The 19,540-nt window shown below is 40.7% G+C and overlaps 1 protein-coding gene and 1 long non-coding RNA gene across 2 annotated transcripts in view; one reads left to right on the top strand and one right to left on the bottom strand.

The window, feature by feature from the left end:
• The window catches only part of KIF6 (kinesin family member 6), a 417,374-nt gene that overhangs the window by 79,150 nt on the left and 318,684 nt on the right, over positions 1–19,540 (bottom strand). The window lies entirely within an intron of this gene.
• Positions 1–19,540, top strand: part of LOC308494928 — a 48,894-nt gene that overhangs the window by 5,174 nt on the left and 24,180 nt on the right. The window lies entirely within an intron of this gene.

Raw genomic sequence — 19,540 nt, 5'->3', positions numbered from 1 at the left:
CTACTGGTTCAACTGAAGCCCACAAATTTTGATTTGTTTTACTTTTATCTTCCTTCACTTAAAAAATATTCTAATTTCTTTTGAGACATTCTTTTTGACTTATACCGTAGGTTATTTGGAAATGTGTGTTGAAATTTTCCATTATCTTTCTCTTATTGATTTCCAGTTTAATTCCATTATTGTTAGACATACATTGGATTATTTCAATTCTTTTAAATTGGTTAATATTTGTTTTATGACCAAGAATATGGTCTGTCTTTTTAAAAAGATTTTTATTAAAACATAGCTAACATACAATATTATATTAGTTTTAGGTGTACACTATAGTTATTCAACATTTATAGATCTAAAGAAGTGATCACCATGATAAGTCCAGCAACCATCTGACACCGTGCCATGATATCACCATATTATTGAATATATTTCCTATACTGTATGTTACATCCCTCAAACTTATTTGTTTTATACCTGAAAATTTGAACTTCTTATTCCCCTTCCCCTTCACCCTCCTTTTTAAAATTTTCAATTACAGTTGACATTCAATATTATTTTATATTAATTTTCTGGTGTACAGCATGGTGGTTAGGCATTTATATAATTTAAGAAGTGATCCCCCTGGTTAATCTAGTACCCACTTTACACTCTACAGGGTTATTAACATATTATTGACTACATTTCCTATGCTTTACTTTACATCCCTACGACTATTTTGTAACTACCAATATTTATTTCTTAATCCCTTCATCTTTTTCACCCTGCCCCCAACTCCCTTCCCATTTATCACCCCAATAAATCTAATACCTGACACCATACATAGTTATTACAATATTATTGACTATATTCCTTATGCTGTACCCTACATCCTCATGACTACGTGTAACAACCAATTTGTATTTCCTTATCCAACCCCCGCTTTTTACCCACACCCAAACCCCCACCCATCCGGCAACCACCAAATTGTTCTCTATATCTGTGAGCTTATTTCTGTTTTGTTTATTTATTTTGCTCTTTAGATTCCACATGTGAGTGAAATCATGACATTTGTCTCTCTCTGTTGGACATACTCCACTCAGCACAATACTCTTTAGGTCTATGCAGATTGTGTCAGACAGCAAGATTTCATTGTTTGTTTGTTTTTTATGGCTGAGTAATAGTCCACCCATTGTATACATGTACGAACTCTTCTTTACCCATTCATCCATTCAGGGACCCCCCAGATTGCCTTCATATCTTGGCTATTGTAAATAATGCTACAATGAACATATGGATGAACACATCCCCTCAAATAAGCATTTTAGGTTTCTTCAGATAAATATCCAGAGGTGGGATTAGTAGGTCCTTCTTGGTCTCTTGTGATAGTCTTTGTTTTAAAGTCCATTTCGTCTGGTGTAAGTATTGCTGTTTAGTTTCATTTTGATTTTCATGAAATATGTTTTTCCATCCCTTTGCTTTCAGTCTGTGTGTGTCTTTTGATCTGAAGAAGTCTCTTGTAGGCAGCATATGTATGGGTTTTCTTATCTATTCAGCCACCCTATGTCGTTTGATTGGAGCATTTAATTTATTTACACTGAAAGTAATTGTTGATAGATATGTTGCTATTGTCATTTTATGATTCATATTTTTTATCTTTTTTTTTTTCTCTTAAAGAAGTCCCTATAACATTCCTTGTAATGCTGGTTTGGTGGTGATGAACTCCTTTGGCTTTTTCTTGTCTGGGAAGCTCTTTATCTGTCCTTTGATTCTAAATGATAGCTTTGCTGGGTAGAGAAATCTTGGTCATAGGAACTTGTTTTTCATTGCTTTCAATACTTCATGCCAATCCCTTCTGGTCTGCAAAGTTTCTGCTGAGAAATCAGCTGACTGTCCTATAGGAGTTCCTTTATAGGTAACTAATTGCTTTTCTCTTGCTGCTTTTAAGAGTCTCTCTTTGTCATTAACCTTTGGCATTTTTATTATGATGTGTCTTGATGTGGGCCTTTTTTGGATCATCTTGTTTGGGACCCTCTGTGCTTCCAGGGCTTGAATATCCATTTCCTTCACAGGTTAGGGAAGTTTTTCATCATTATTTCTTCAAATAGGTTTTCAATTGCTTGCTCGCTCTCTTCTCCTTCTGGTACCCCTATGATGTCAATGTTGATATGATTGACGTTGTCCCACAGACCCCTTAAACTCTCATTTTTTTAATTCATTTTTCTTTTTGCTGTTCTGATTGGGTGTTTTCTGCTACCTTAGCTTCTGAATCTCTAATTTGATAATCTGCTTCATCAAATCTACTATTGATTCCCGGTAATGTATTCTTTATTTCAGTTGTTTTATCCTTTAATTCCAACTGGTTCTATTTCATGTTTTCTATCTCCATTTTTATGTTTTCTATCTCTTTGTTGAAGATTTCACTGAGATCACTGAGCATCCTTATAACCAGTGTTTTGAACTCTATGTCTGGTAGACTGCTTGTCCCCATTTTGTTTAGTTCCTTTTCTAGAGCTTTGTTCTGTTTTTATTTGGGACATGTTTCTTTGTCTCCCCATTTTGGCCTCCTCTCCATGTTTGTTTCTATGTATTAGGTAGAACTCCGCTCCTGGTCTTTGTAGAATGATCATATGTAGTAGGTGTCCTGTGGGGCCCAGTGGTGCAGTATTCAAGCTCTGGTCACCAGAGCTGGGTACATCAGGTGTGACACTTGTGTGGGTTGTGTGTGCCTTCCTGTGTAGTTGAGCCTTGGTTGCTGTTTGCACAATAGGAGCGAATTCACCCTTCAACTGATTGGTTGTGAGGAGTGGGTCCTCACAGTGAAGGTGTACAGTGGAGGAGTTGTGCTGTAGAGGCTGATACTACAGAGCAGGATTCGCTTTAGCAGGGCTCTGGTGCCTGCCCTGTCTGCCCTTTGGATGTGTTGTCTTTGGATATGGCCAAGTGATGCTCTGGCTCAGTCTCAAGCTGGCCACTGGGCATGCCTGTCTTGGGGCCTCCTGGGAGGGGACCCACTTCAGCTACAGCCTCTGTATTGTTCCCTGGCATGAGCCACAAAGCAATCTGCAGATGGCTGCCACCCCTGCTGTGCTTGGATGTGCCTTGAGAGGCGAAGCCACAAACCAAGGCCAGCTCTGGCTAGTGCCGGGCTTAGGGCTGCTCTGCCAGAGGTATGGGACACACCAAAGCCAGATGTTGCTTGTTTGGGTTTTGTGAACCTTTGAGAAATTTTAGGAAAGTCTGCAGCATGAGCCAAGGCAGGCTGTTGGTACGGAAAAGCCAGTGGAAGTGGCTTGAGTGTGCCCCAAAGTTGGGTGGGGCCACGTTTCAGAATCACCAGGGCAGCGCAAATGAAAGGTATTAGCCAGGTTAATGGAGACCAAATATGGTGGCTACCTGCATCTACATGCTGGGAGGGTAAGGGCTCAACAAAGAAACAATGGCTTCCACCACCTCCTCTGTCCAGGAGAAAACTGCCCCTCCAGCCATTGCTCTGACAACTCAGTTCCTCCCTGTATGTTCCTGATGCCTTTCCAGCTGCTCCCAGTACCGCATCACAGAGCAAGCTAGTCTGTCAGTGAGTAAGTCCATGGGTGAGCCCTTTCAGAGGAGCATCTGGGATGGCAGCCACCCTCTGTCACACTCAGCCATAACCTCTGTTGGTTTTCACAACCAGAAGTCATGGAGACTTCTCTCCCTGGCACTGAAACACTGGCTGGGGAGCCAGGGGTGAGGCTGGGACCCCTGGCTCCTCTCAGGGGGGACCTCTGTAGCCAAGCTATCCCTCCCAATTTTTAATGATCACACGTGGGTGTGGGCTGGCCCTTTCTGCATCTCTGCCCCTCGTACCAGTTGCAAAGTGGCTTCCTCTGTATGTCCTTAGTTGTAGGGCTTCAGTTCAGCTAGACTTCAGGAGATTTTCAGTGATGGTTGTCCTGTAGTTTAGTTGCAATTCTGATGTTGTCATGAGAGGAGGTAAGCACGGTGTTTACCTACTCCACCATCTTCAACAATCATACAATTTTAAAATAATGTAAGAGGAGATTAATGGACTATTAATTCATTCAGATATATACTATTTTGATTGGTCTTCCTTTATTTTTCTCCTCCAAGTTTCCTTCTGATATCATTTACTGTCTATTTGAAGAATTTTCCTTAGCATTTCTTTTAGAGAAGGTCAGCTGGCAGCTGGCAAAAACATTCTTTTAATTTTCTTTCCTCTTAGAATGTCTTTATGTAATCTTCATTCACGAAGGATATTTTTGCTTGATATAGAATTCTGTGTTGATAGCTCTTTGCTTGCAGCACTCAAAAAATGTTGTTCTGCTTCTTTCCTTTTGTCCTCCATGGTTTCTGATGTGATATCCACAGTCATTTGAATAGTTGTTACCCTGGCAACTTTCAAAATTTTTTCTTTGTCTCATGCTTTTAGCAGTTTTATTATGATGTGTCTGGGTATGAATTTCTTTGAATTACCTGGGGTATTTCATCAATTTGGGAATTTTTTTTTCTTTATTCAAATACTTTTTACTGCACCCACACTTTCTTTCCTTCTGGGACTCTGATGAAACAAATGTTAAACTTTTGTTGTTGTCCCATAAGTACAACAACAAAAGTTGTTGTGGCTTTGTTCATTTAAAAGAAACAGGTTTATCGAGATATAGTTTACATACCATAAAAATAATCCCTTTATATTATACATAACAATGGTGTGTAGTATATTCACAGGGTTGTAACCCATGACCACAGTATAATTTTAGAACATTTCCTTATCCCCAAAGGAGATGGCATGCCCACTAACAGCTACTCACTCAGTAACCTTCCCTAGCTATCGGTAATCACTAATGTACTTTCTGTCTCCACAGATTTGCCTGTTTTGGATGTTATAGGATAGAATCATATGTGGTTTTTGTGACTAGCATTGTTCTCTGAGCATACTGTTTTCCAGGTTAATCCATGCTGTAATGTGTATCAGTGCTTCATTCCTTTTTGAGGCTGAATAAAATTCCATTATATAGACACACCACATCTTGTTTATACGTTTATCAATTGGTGGACATTTGGTTATTTCCACTTTTTAGTTATTGTAAAGAATGCTGCTATAAGCATTCATGTACAAGTTTTTGTGTGAACATATATATGTTTTCAATTCCTTTGGGTATACACCTAGGAGTGGTATTGCTGGGTCATATGGTAACTCTACACTTAAATTTTTGAGGAACTGTAAGACTGTTTTCCAAAGTGACTGCACCATTTTACACTCCTACCAGCTGTGTATGAGTGTTCCAATTCCTCTACATTCTTTCCAACACTTGACTCTTTGATCTAGCTACCATAGTGAATGTGAAGTGGTATTTCATTGTGGTTTTAATTTGCTTTTCTCTGGTGACTGAGGTTGAGTACATTTTAATCCATGGTCATTTGTATATAACTTTGGAGAAATGTTTATTCAAATCCATTGCCTTTCTTTAAAAAAATTGAGTATAATTGACATGTAACAATTTACTAGTTTACTAGTATACAACATAATGATTTCATAATATGATCACCACAATAAGTAGTTTTCTTAATTTTTTTCAGATTGTTCATTGCAAAGAAATACAGTTGATTTTTGCATATGATTTTATACCTTGCAACCATGCTGAACTCTTATTAGTTATAATAGGGTTTTTTAAAAAATTGAATTCCTTAGAATTTTCCATATACAAGATCAATTCATCTATGAATGGAGATAGTTTTACTTCATCCTTTCCAATCTGGATAACTTTTATGACTGACTTTTTTTAATACTAAGAGCAGAACTGACTCTGGGTGGTGAACATACAATGTGATTTATAGACGATGTAATACAGAATTGTATACCTGAAATCTATGTAACTTTACTAACAGTTGTCACCCCAATAAACTTTAATTAAAAAAAAGAGCAGACCTTTACATGTATTCCTATCAGATTTAATTTTGTTTGTTTTAACCCATAGTTCAGTTCTCTTAATTTGGATAGTCATCCAATGCATTTTATTTGCAATTCATCTTTTTATCCCCAGCAGCTGGCACAGTGTCTGAAGTTTTACATTTAGTAGATGTTTGTAAAATTGATTATGGTATGCATCTGCAATTTTAGTAAGCATATCTTCTCTGTGTCTTTCACTGATGTAAATGTTAAACAATACTTGGTGTTATTAAAATGTCTAGGTTCCAGGATATCAACGGTGGTGGTAGTGGCACCCAGAACCTTCCCTTTCACAGTACTCAGAGGCCATACCAAGAATCATTGTTCGTCCAGCTCGTTAGCTGATTCTGTTTTCACTACTCAATTCCTTATCAAGCCTTAGACATTTGTGCCTCTGTGATCCTCCGAGCAACTGACCAGCCCAGTTCTGAAACACTGAATCTTTCCATTACTTCTCCTGCCTATAGAGTAACGTACATCTGCCTCACATCAAATTCATACTACAGAAATTGTAACAGCCTGCATTTAGGTGACGCATGGCGATACTTATCATCTGATGTCTTTCTTCACTCTAAATTGTATAACCTTAAGCCATTTTCATTAAATTGAAGAACGAGAAAGGAGAGGCTGTTACTGTTAGTCAATAGTGATTCAGAAAGAATGCATTAAGACAAGAAAATAAAATACTAAGTGTAAAAATTAGAAAAAGATTTTTCTTTTGTGATGAATATAATTGCATTTTTAGAAAACTCAAGAAACTATAGCAAGAAAAAGACCACTAAAATTAAAAAGAGAATTTGGTAAGATAACTGGGTACAAAGAAAATATTTTTTAAAAATAGATTTTTTTCTATCTCAGGAAATGGAAAAATATTCCATTCACAAAAGCAGAAAAATCATAATATACTTAGGATGAAATCCTACTCTTAGGACTCCATTCTGGGGGGCTGGCAGGCCATTCTGTCCTGCGGTCTATTTTTGTATGGCTTTGGACTGTGAGCTAAGAATGGTTTTTACATTTTTATAGGGCTGTAAAAAAAGAAGAAGATGCAACAAAGACCATACGAAGACCACAAAGCCTAAAATATTTAGTATCTGGTAATTTACAGGAAAGTGACTACACATGCACGCACGCACACACGCACGAGAGGTCTGACAATTAAGTTTCCAAACTCGCTGCAACGATGTTGTTAACCTTTTTTTTTTAATCAGAGGGTTATTGATTATGAATTTGTACCAACCGGACAGTTAACCAAGTTTACTATTTGGAAGTGCTGAAAAGGCTACGTGAAAAAGTTAGAGGACCTGAACTTTTCACCAACAATTCATGCTCTTGTATCACGACAATGCACCAGCTCACACGGCACTGTCTGTGAGGGAGTTTTTAGCCAGGAAACAAATAACTGTATTGGAACACCCTCCCTACTCACCTGATCTGGCCCCCAGTGACTTTTTTCTTTACGTGAAGATAAAGGAAATATAGAAAGACATTTTGATGACATTCAGGACCTCAAGGGTAATACGACGATAGCTCTGATGGCCATTCCAGAAAGAGTTCCAAAATTGCTTTGAAGAGTGGACTAGGCACTGGCGTCGGTGCATAGCTTCCCAAGGGGAGGACTTCCAAGGTGACCATGGTGATATTCAGCAGTGAGGGATGTAGCACCTTTTCTAGGATTAGTTCGCAAACTTAATTGTCACACATCGTGTGTGTGCGCGCGCGCGCATGGGTGTTTATTGCACCATGTTTTACATGGCAGAAGATTGGAATAAAACAAATACCTGTCAACTGGAAAAGGATGAAAAATATTGTAATAAGGCCATTCTATAGAATATTTTGCAGTCTTTAAAAAATGAAATATAGCTACACCAGTTGACTTGGAGGAATATATATATGTGTGTGTGTGTATATATATATATATATATATATATATATATATATATATATATATGTATATATATATATATATATAATTCTAAATGTAGCAAAAAGCAGTATGCAGTGAAATACACATAATGTAATTGTTCCCCCCCCCTCTTTTTTAAGCAACCCAATTCCCCATATAACTATGTGAATGTTAATATCATTATATTGACATGGAGAAATAATTTTGGATGTTAGGCTATGGGTAGACCTCAGAGGTTTTTGAGTGGGAGTGAAGAGGACAGAGATCAACTGGAACTCTGGCTTGGGAATATTAATCTTTATAATGCAATCTTCACTACTTATTATTCAGAATTCTAATTTAAAGGTGGCCAACTACCTATTGGCAGACTACTGTCAAATCTGCTGTTTCCCTCACGACCAAACACATCTGTTCAATGGATTTCTCTTGTTTGGAATCAGTATCCTTGAATTCTTTAGCATTTGAGCAGCTTTGTGGCTTTGGCAGCAGTTTGAGTTGACCCTGACTCTGAACTCCTTCCTCTGCAATCCATCCTCTTCCTCCAGTGACAACAACAGAAACTTATTGCCACTATTGTGTTGCTAAGACTGCCTACGAAGTCACTGTCACACCCTCGTTAGTGGCTGTTAGGTCACGGGCTTCTCCAACTCTGCTCTGCCCCAGGGGTATGGTATCTGGCCTCCCAGGTGTTGGACTTCTTTTTGCATGTGACGTCATCTCTATTCTGGGAGTTAATAAAGGTTTTGTTTATCTCACTGGGGGTGAGGTGAAACTAATCCTTTTATGACTTACCTCCATGACATACACACACACACACACACACACACACACACACACACACATAAATATATACACACACATATATATTATAAGATGGTGGTATTTACTTCTGCAGGAATACATTGTTTCATAACCTTCAAACATCAACCTGGTCTTGCTTTAGATTATTGGTGCAGGCAATTAATAAACTGCATGTCTTTGATGTTCCTTGTCTATTAAATTTACTTGGTACATTACCCATTTCTTTAGTCATTCTTTAATTATTTGTTTTAGTGAGATCTGTGCAGTGTGACCAAGGTTACCTTGGATATCTTCCTTGGGGCAGTGTTATGGTGAGACAGCCTTCCTAACTCTCAATTAACAATTTCATAAAAAAGGAAGAGCAGACAAACCAATCTTATCCATGGAAATTTTTAAAAATTAGAGAGAAGCAACTGTCCTAGGGCTCTTCCAAAAATCTTAAGAGAAAATTAAAACAAGTGACACACTGGAAGATAACATCTGCTACTTCTTTCATAGACAAAGGCCCAATATCCAGAGGACACAGGGAGCTTCTACAAATCAAAAAGAGAATTTAATCAGCCAATGGGCGAAGGGAGTGAGACACTCAATTCCACCAGCTGTCAGGGAAATGCAAATTAGGACAATAATAAAATACCATCTTTTTGCTCTCTGACTGGCAAAATCTAAAATGACTGATATTATTATGTACAAGCAAGGATGTAGGAGAATGGGTACTGTCATACACCAATGGGAATACAAACTAATGAAACATTTTGGAAGGCAATGGGGAAATACTCATGAAAATTAAAAATATACATCCACTGTTTTCCCCAGTTCTACTTCTAGAAGTCTATCTCAAAGAAACACTCATATTTGTGTACAAAAGTGCTTGCATTGTTTGTGATACAGAAAAATTGCAGAAAAAAAAGAAATGTCTGTTACAAAGGAGTAATTAAATAGATCCTGGTTTATTCATACTTAAAAATTGCCCCATCAAAAATGGTGTGATAGACCCATAACTCCCTGTTAAATGAGAAAAGCAAAATGCAAAGTAACATGTACATTATGGTCCCATTTATGCAACAAACAAGGTGTTCTTGTACATGTCTGATGCCTATTATCTATATCTATCTATCTATCTAACTAGTCATCTATGTATTATCTATCTATGTATCTATATCTCTGTCATCTATCTATCTCATCTATGTATTATCTGCCATCTATCTATCTATCTATCTATCTATCTATCTATCTATCTATCTATCTACCATCTATCTATCTACAAATGCACAGAAGGGGATGGAAGGACATGCATCAAATTGTTGAAAGTGGTTACTCCCTTCTGGTGGGTACTAGGGGAGAGGAAATAGAGAGGGGCTCTTACATTTTGATATGTATATTAATATAGCATTTGAACATTCTACAGCAAAACGCACCCATGAATTGCTTGAGTAATTAAAAAGAGACAAAAACTAACCCTCCAATGAATCCCTAATTTTCTAAACTGCAGATCAGGGGTGAGACCCTAGGAAGGCAGGCTTGCCCTTCCTTGACTGACTTAGCCCTTCTCCACGCTCTTCGCCTCCTTCCTTTATTATCTCCCTGGGAGTAAAGATGCAGGAAAGACCTCACTGGCTCTTCTCCTTCTTTTGATCCTGAACTTGAACTCAGAGAGACCTGTGACTTTCCTGGGCACCTCTACAACAGGGGCCTAATGCCTCCTTCTGACTTGGGCTGTGAATGTTCCTGCCATCTAAGGGCTTTGACCTTGGAGCCCAAAAGAAACTGGGTTCCAGGTGCGGGTCTACTCCATACTAGCTGTATATTCTTGGGCATGCTTATTAACTTCCCTAGGCCTCAGGGTCTTCATCTATAGTAAGAGGATCACAGTGCCTCTATCAAAATTAGCTATTATGATCATTATGGTGAGGACTCGACCTCTTGGACATTTGCTGGCCCAAAGTCTGTGCTTAGACACATCATGGCCACCCGTGAGCTTCTGTTCGCTCCCGGTCCTTTCAGGCAACCCCAGCTCTGTCCAAACATTGATACCAGACTTTGGCATCTCGGTAGCATTCTTCCCAGCTGCCCTGCCCCTGGCTACCCTTTCAGCTTTGCTCGGGAAGCTGCCCAGGGTCCTGCTGTTATTATTTTCCCCACACAAACTGCCTAGGCTGGGCTTTTTGTTCACGAGATGCCTGATTAGTGATGCAGCTTGCCTGTGCTCCGGAGCATCTGCGCCTCCTCATTGCCGTCAGACAGCAGAGCCATACCTGCCGGAAGGGGAGCACAGGGTCCCTGCGGGTGGACAAATGTTTCGACATGCTGTTTCATCCCCTTTGCATCAACTAGCACACGTGGCCATGGAGTTGAGCGTGTACATTTTTAGGCTCGCTGAAGTAAGTTGTGGTACAGACTGTGTGTTAGAGAGCGGGGCTGGTCCACGGGGGTCATGTGATTACATGAAGCCAACACCAAACCGAGGCCATCTCCATCCTGGTTAGAATGGCCACTGTGGGGGAGGGGTCGTCCCACCCTTGTGTGTTCTGTTTTTTAAGTCTATCGGTGGTTTTCAGCCAAAGACGCGTCAGTATTTTCACAATGATTGACAGGAGACACAGCAAACCCTTTGCTGTTTTCAGCTCTTCCTGGTCCAGCATCACTGACAAAGGCCCCTCCCATTTCTTCCTCAGCTACACATCATCATTCCCCCTTTTCATCAGCACAAGATGATGAAATACACTTTTTCTCCTTAGAAGTGAAACAACTTGGTATGAACTATCTTTCCTTGGAAAATGAATCAGGCATGCCCCGCTCATGCTGCTGTATTTAAAGCCAGTCTCCTCCCCTTTAGAGAAGGCCCACAGCCTGGAGGGACCTCCCACTTACAGACAGACATCTGCTTCTCCCCATCCATGAGCTTCCCGATTTACATAAAAGTTGGCACTTTCCTGCAGGGTTATTCTGGTATCTAGAGAATAGTATCTTTGGCGAGTCATTTTTGAAATACTTGCATGAAAATGATCATGTCAAGGCTGCACATTACTGTTACGATTAGATTAGAATGCATCAGCTGCCTTCTGAAAATCTGAAATGACTCTCCTATGAGGGGAAGAAATTTTATTTTAAGGCGTTTCATTAAACAAAATAGGTGTTGGGAAAATTGGTTCTTTGAAAAAGAGTCAACTTAGAGCCTCAGCTTATGCCATATTCTGCAATAAATCCTAAATAAGTTGAGTGTGAAAAATTGAACAATAAAAAGACTATAAGAAAATTTAGGAAAGCATTAAATAGATACCAGGCAATGAACAACCCATCATTATTACTGCTACAATAAGAAGTATAAAAGCAATGGAGGGAGTCATAAAAGAAAATATCAATGGATTTGATGATATTAAAATAATAAAATAAAATCCTGCACATTATAATGAACATTATAAAGACTAGTCACTATTATTGTTGGTAAAACAAAGGGGCAATGTCCAGGTGCTTCCTTGATAAACCTGGAAATAAAGAAACTGATGGCGCCTTATGAAACTTTCACACAGCAATCCATGAGATAAAACCAAGAGGATATAAGACATCAATTGTTGTGGCTGCCCTATCCGTCCTCCTTATGAAAGAGACATCTCCCATCACAGTCTTTGCTGCCTAAGTGGCCACTTTCTGTAACACACGACCTCTCTTCCTTCCTGGACATAGCTGTCTGGACCAGAAGTGGGTTTACGACCCACAGAGAGCACATTCTTAAAGGTTTAGCAAAGATAAATTGGGCTAGTCAAATTCTCTTTCTTACAACACCGAGCTAAGAAACAAGCAAATAACTAGCTAGTCAACCTTGGGGACAGAATGTTAAAGGACATGCTCAGGTTACAGATGAGGTCAGAGCAGGGCCAGTAGGTTGCGACAACAGACATGCACAGAGGTAGCTGGAAGCCCCGGGGGAGGCACGGGGAAGGTGCTGGGATCTGGAGACCCCCTGGTCCTGGTGGCCCCCAAGGTGCCGGCTCTGGCTCCCAGGCCAGCTTGGAGGGGGTCTCAGATCTTATTATATCCTGATGAGATTCTTGTCATCACCACACATGCGTCCTAAGCCTGAGTTAGCTCATTGGGTTTCTATTTCTAAAAATCAAAAGAGCCAAACTCAAAGTAATTGTTTCTGTGACGCCAAACACTATCAGCGTGACTTGGGGTTCAACCATGAGAGGCAGGAGTTAGATGTAACTACAGTTTAGTAAGTAGAAGCCCCATATAAATGATATTTTATCCTTTCTGGAGGAAGGGGTATTGTGCACAGAAAGGGGCTGGTCTGTGCTGCAGGGGTGTTCGCTCCTTTGGGCAATGGACGTCTGGTGAGGCTTTACCATCACCATGAGAACCTAGCTCTCGAAATGCTTTACTTCACTTTGTGTTGATTCCATTTATGCTTGGGGATGTCTACTTACCAGCCCTCCAATAACTAATCTGTTTTGTTTGTGGAGAGGAGGGCCCTGGATGGGAGGCAGTTTAAGTTCCTGTCTATAAAAGAACGTTCTCCTGGTGTATTAAAAAATTGCTTCTCTCTGGTTTATACTGAACTGATTGGCATGAGTCAGTCTTCCTGAATCCACCCAGCCAAAGCCAGATTCCGGATCCTGATTCATTCACCTGGTTAAGACCACCCTGTTGGGACTTTTGGGAGGTAGCCATCCATCTTTTTTGGTTGATGTTCTGACTGCTTTTATACATGCCAATTATTCGTGTTACCTGTTGTCAGTTAATAACATTTACAGCCCTCCAGCTTGCTTGAATCATTTTGTTTGTTTGTTTGAGCTCCAAGATGTCAGCCATACATTCAATCAATTCCTTGAGGACACCAGTCTTACTGGTTATGGGCTGTCATTTGGATAACTACACGTCTGGGAATTTCAACATTCCGAGTTGTTACAAAAGAGACCTTAAGAAATCAGCTTTGCTCTTTTCATCTCTAGATGCCCTGAGTCATCTCAGAAAGATGTCTATCTATGCTGCTTTTGAAAGTTCCTGAAATCCCTATCCATTTAATTACCTTTCTTAGGGGGCAGAGTGTTTTTTTTCACACGCCCAAGTGTATTTTCAATACAACTGAAAATTATTTCTCCCTTTTTGAGTCTCTTTAAAGATGAATTACAAGACATTGGTCCCTCTGTATGCTACCAAGGAATACGAGGAAACAGTCGGTTCTCTTACAACTATGTTTCTTTAACAGGAAGCAGCTCATAGGCAAGCGATGGAGACGATGTCAGTCTCACACAGCAGTCTCATTTGTTCACGTGGGATTTTTTCCCTAGGACATTGGAGTTTTGCACCATCGAGAAAAAAATTGCTAAATACAAAGTAAGAGAGCAGAGCTGAGCCCCGCAGTTTGTGGAGAAGCACAGGAATGTACACAGGCCCCTTCTTCCCACATTCCTTGCCTTGGTCCCGTGTGGCCAGTGCTCTTAGAAGAAAGAGAATCTTTCTTATTGGGTGGCTCTTCCCAGCTTTCGTGTGCTGTCTGTGTCTCCATGATGCTGCGCCTCAAGCATTCCTTGCGCCCTCTTCTCTCCTGATAGCCTCCATTTGGAAGAAAAAAAATCTGGTGTTTCGTATAGTGTTTCTTTATGTGTTAGGAATTTAACATGTCTTTTTATATCACGATTTTTTATTGGAATTGTAATTGGTTTGTTAGAGTGCTAGTTATAAAGTTGCATGGTCTTCCCAATCTTAATTTTCCTATAATCCCTGTTATTTTTTAGCATGTAATTTTGCATTTATTCCATTAGAGCAGAAGAGCCTGTACTTAAAACCAGTTTTTAAGTTCCCCATTCACAGCTTTCTTTTTTCTGAGGATAAATTAGTCTGTTAATTTCAGATCACAGATAAATTTGTGAAAGGTCTGCAGTGAACACGGTTGTTTTCTGCTCAGCATTTCTTCCTTTGGAGAAAGATACCTCTTCGATGCTTGGAAAATCTTGTTCAGTGGTGCAGGTGGGCTAAGCATCCCCCCCAGGAGTGGGCCTAGGCCCAGCCAAGCAGATGTTTCATTCCCCTGAATGTAGGGATTGTGTCAGAGATGTGCATATGACCTCAGGAAGCCCAATCATTCCTCCCTCTGGGCACTTTTGCTGACACTGTTGGGAAAGATCCCTTTTACTGGGATCTACTTTGTAACTTTTTTTCATTATCACTTTAGATGCTTTTCTCGGAACCATCTCTCTTTTGTAGAGAGTCACTGTAGACTTTACCAAGGAAATACATGCAACGTAGGCTTGGAAATGCTGGGCAGAGTGGAAGGATGATGTCTTGACTTCTGCATTTCTTAGTTTCGAGAATACAGTATTTTTTCACTTTATGGTAACACATTTTTATTTTGTGGTCCCTGATGATTTCTATGCCTGCCCTTCATTAGGTTTTCCCGAGGCCTTTTCCGTGCTGGCTTTGGTATTTAAGCATAACTGCTTCTTTACACCTATTCATACTAAACCTCATCTAAGTTTTAAGTTCTGTATTCTCTTATGTTTTCTGAAGCATCAGTGGACCCACTAAGTTGGGGTTGTATACAGTCTGAAAATCACAACCCGTCTGTTTTCCAAACCACTGAAAATGATGGTTGACATCCACGTGGCACACAGAATCCCACCAGGGCCGCTGCCAGCGCATAGTGCACCTTCCTGCCAACTAGAAAAAGGCGCCCCTTCCTAAGGACAGGTGCAATGTGGAGTGGAGAGCAAGGGCAGGCTGGGTGTCAGACCCCACTTGCCACTACGACTGATCCCATTGTGCAAAGATGAGCTGTCATTAATCACGTTACCAAGACCCCTTTAGTCTTCTTGGGCTATGTGTGTATGAGCTGGGGTCTAGTGTGAGCCTGTTGTTGGGCATATCATATAAGATGAAGGCCAAATAGTCAGGAAAACTGAGTAACAGCTTAGTAAAAATTTAAATGCAGAAGCAAATGTCAGAGTCAAATAAACCTGAATTTATGGCGATAGTATACTGTGTTTGAAAGTTCTGGAGTTGGACAGAAATGGATTTTCATTGCCGCTTGGGCACATATTAGGTCACCTCACTGAAACTCCATTTTTTAATCTGCAAAAACAATGGTACGATCATATTTTATAGAATCTAGACTACATCAGCTGTGAGACTCATCCTCATTACAGAGCTTTTTAAAATATGAATAAATAGCCAAGTGGGATGGGCAAATGGCATCCTGATTTGCGGTGTTAAGACTGTAAAAATTGTGTAGCTTAGAATATCTGATAGATGGTAATACCCCATGTAGGTAACAGTCCTTCGCTGTGAGGATTAAATGAGATCACACATGTCAAGCTCTTGGCAGTGCTCACTAATGGGGAGGTTGTTGTTGATGGTTGTTATTTGGAGCTGGTGACGAACAGTAACAGAAGAATGTACTTGATTCAGGTCTTCATAAGCTAGAAAAATGACCTGGATGTCATCTTTCCCTTACTCCAGGATGAGATACTACACGCCAACATGTGCAAATAGGTCTAGAGGTAAATCTCAGAGGAAGATTAAAGGACAGAAAATGCACAAAACTGAAAGATAGTCCTATTTATTCTGCTGATGGAGACCCAGATCTGATTTTTCTCCAATCCCAAATGTATGAGAGAAACCGTTTTAATAAACGTTATTGCTCAGGTGGTGGGTTGGGGTCCTTCTTTGAATTTGGAATAGGAGAATAAACACTTTCAGAATGTTTTGTTAGCTTTTCTAGTGTTTGTCACTTTTTCTTCGCCTCTCATGAACAGTTACTTCTAGGAGATTTCCTGTGATTTTTGAATTGATCGTGGATTGGCTCACTAGTGAAAACCCTCTTGTGCAGCATCCTGGGATGTTAGTTTTCATTTAGGCCTGGAGGGGTCCACGGAGGATGAAGAGGGGCCAAGAGCTGTCAGTCAAACCCTTTCACCTGCCTCCAAAGCAGCTGGTTCCTGGACTGGTGGAGGAGCGGGCCTGATGCCAAGGAACAATCATTCATTGTCCTTTGCTGCCAACGATAATGCTGCCAGGGGTAGAACACCGATGGAGAAAAACTAAGGCCAGAATTCTAATAAGTGAAAAATGGCCTGCTCTGTGCTACTGCCGCCAAAGCAGTCTATTTCTTTTCCCATAGTTTGGGCTCTATGGCTTTTTTAGAGATGTGATGAAATCAGGATTATACGAACATATTCAAAACACAGCCCATATGATGAAAAGCATCCTGAACACTCTTACATACGGGACAGGTACATACAGTGAAAATGGCTCTCCTATGGAAACAGAGATTCTCTTATTATATTTTTCAAGGGAGATTCTAAATTGGTTATTTCTTCCATTTCTGATCTTAACTTGTTTCAACATCAGGACTGATAGAAATGATGTACAGAGGACAAAAAAAGGAGTTTGTGGCAAGAGTTTATCTACCTAGTTTGGGTTGTCTAAGAAAATAAAATAAGTGGAAATTTTAGATTTACTGACTATGCCATGTAAAAATTGATATTATGTGGTCACTACTGAATTGAGGCTTCCAGGGATTTTTGAGAATGAAACTCCAATGGCCCCTCTAGATGATGATGTCAGAGGAAAACGCAATTATCTGAGAAGACAGTGGCAACCTAAATGTTACACCACCTGCGGGCTCGTTGATGTGCAGTTCACACATACAGCTTTCGTTTCCTTTCTGCAGGCCAGTTCCACGTACACTCCACAGCTTCTCGTTTCTGCCTCGGGCTCCAGAGGCAGGATACGGCACAGTTTGGGAGCGACGCAGAGTCTCATCCCAGGAATACAATGGTCCATCTGTGCCACGCTCCCACCTCCAGACTCTTAGATTCACTAAAGACTCACTGGGGACTGAAAAGTACACTTGATTTAATTTCTCCCTAGGAAGAAATTAAAGATTTATGATTCCGTAATGTCATAAATTCAGTTTCCTTCAAGGTTGCTTGGGAATTTTAAATATGTGTACAAGTTCCACCTCCTGACTCCTTAATCTTCACCTTGTGTCGGAGATGCAGCGATGGTGGGCAATTCTCTGGGCTCAAGCACCATGAGGGGAGTGTTCAGTGATGGTGCCGAGTCTTGGTTGTCCACTCCCTTGGGTCCCGTTGGATGAAGAGCACATTTGAAAGACGAGTGGCTAGAAGGTGGGTCTTAGGGCAGCCTCCAATTTGCCTGAGCTCACGAATGTGACAGACGGGGCCCACCGACATACGTTATTGCACCAAAATGATGGACAATTTAGGATTCTTTGTGACCACAACCCAATGTACTCAGAGTGAAAAGCGAAGCATATTAGCCTCGGCCATTGATGCTTTCCATCAGTCATCTATTTCATTAGTGCTGGAAGAGTTTTATTTTGGTTTAGACAGTTAGATAGTTTTCAAGAGCATAACCTTTTATTACTTTTTGTGGAGAAGCAACTTATAAAAGGTCTTTCCCTCTTTTCTCCCAGGAATGAAAACAGACCATGGGGTCCCTTGAGTCAGATGAAGTTGAGAAGTTGGCTGCAGCTCCCCTGAAGACGATGTCCTCTTCCCTCTCTCCCTTCCTTCTTCCCCCCCTCCCTCCCAGGCCACCCAGCCACGTAGGCCAGCACAGCTCTGCCCTGGGACTGGGCTGCTTCTCAGCAGGGTGTCTGCTTTCCTGCCAGAAGCCCTGGCATGTTGATGGGGTACAGGTCTAGTAGAATCAATTTCCTTATTGCTTTGGGTCACTGATCCCTTTGAGCATCAGGTAAACTATAAATATCATCTCCAGAAAAATGCACACACTCCTAACCCCCAATTCTTTTCATGAAGTTTCAGGGGGCTTGGGGATCCAGGCCAAGAAAGGAGTTTGACGTAGGGTTTTACAAGAAACCAATTATATTGGAAGAGTTATCAAAAACTGAAAACATTCTGTGATAGAGAAATACCTGTGTGCTTTTATATAAATGTATTAAACAATCAGATCTAATGGTATCATAACTGCTACAGTTTTGAAGTACTGATAAGCATAAAAGACATTTTAGGATGTCTGCCAATCATGCTGTGACATGAAAATGTCTGTCATTTCCACTGGTCACAGGTGCTGTAAGTTCTGCTGCATACATTCATCACGGAAGGTAATGCTAAATGGTAGGTAGAGGTTAGTGAGAGCAAAGGTGCCGTTTCCCCCATCCACGATTCTGGACTTTTGGTTAAGAATCTCTAAGCCTCTTGGGTTCTCTGCCTGGTGCTGGGAATGGCTCAGGGCCTGGCTGCTTCAGCCCTTTCCATTCAGGTCAATGAAGAGAACACAGGGAGCCTGTTTCCTCAACAGAAACGACCTGAGGCTATCATGATTTTAAATATTCTGTAGAAAAAGCCAAAAGGGAGTGGCTTTTGCTCTGTCCTCATTTATGAAGCGAGGAAGGTGGGGTAGGGACTCATGGAGTCACCTGTGAACAGGTAGGTAACTTCTGCCTTCCCTGTTGCAGTGGCAAAGGTACACGGATGCCCTCTGCAAAGCGGCCCCAGGCTGGGAGATGAATCTCCACGTGTCTTCTGGCTTGGAAAGCAAGATGCATTTTCCTCTCGCTTTAACAAAGATACGAGGCACGCTTTTGTTGCCTTTGCCTCTTGCTAACTTAACCTCACCCTTCCAGGGACGCTCACCTATGTGGAGGAGCCCTGCTCAGCACTGTGCCCTGGGAAGAAGGCACAGTGGCTCATTTTTGCTTCTCATCCTCCCACTGGCTTACTGAATGGCACTGAAAAATGTGCCCCAAATGCTAAGTATAAGATTTGGGAGGTGTAAAAGTGTTTCATAGCACTTGAAAATATGAAATGTCACTGTAATCGTGTGGTTATGACCAGCTGAGCTATTGCTGAGAAATACCAGGGAAAAGCAAAACTTTCTCATTGCGATGCTAGAGCTTAGGCCTGCATGAGGATGAAAAGGTCAGG

This window comes from Rhinolophus hipposideros (genome assembly GCF_964194185.1).
Source record: "Rhinolophus hipposideros genome assembly, chromosome: 3".
Classification (NCBI taxonomy): domain Eukaryota; kingdom Metazoa; phylum Chordata; class Mammalia; order Chiroptera; family Rhinolophidae; genus Rhinolophus; species Rhinolophus hipposideros.
Note: the sequence above shows the minus strand (reverse complement) of the source record. Positions and strands in the feature narration are given on the sequence as shown.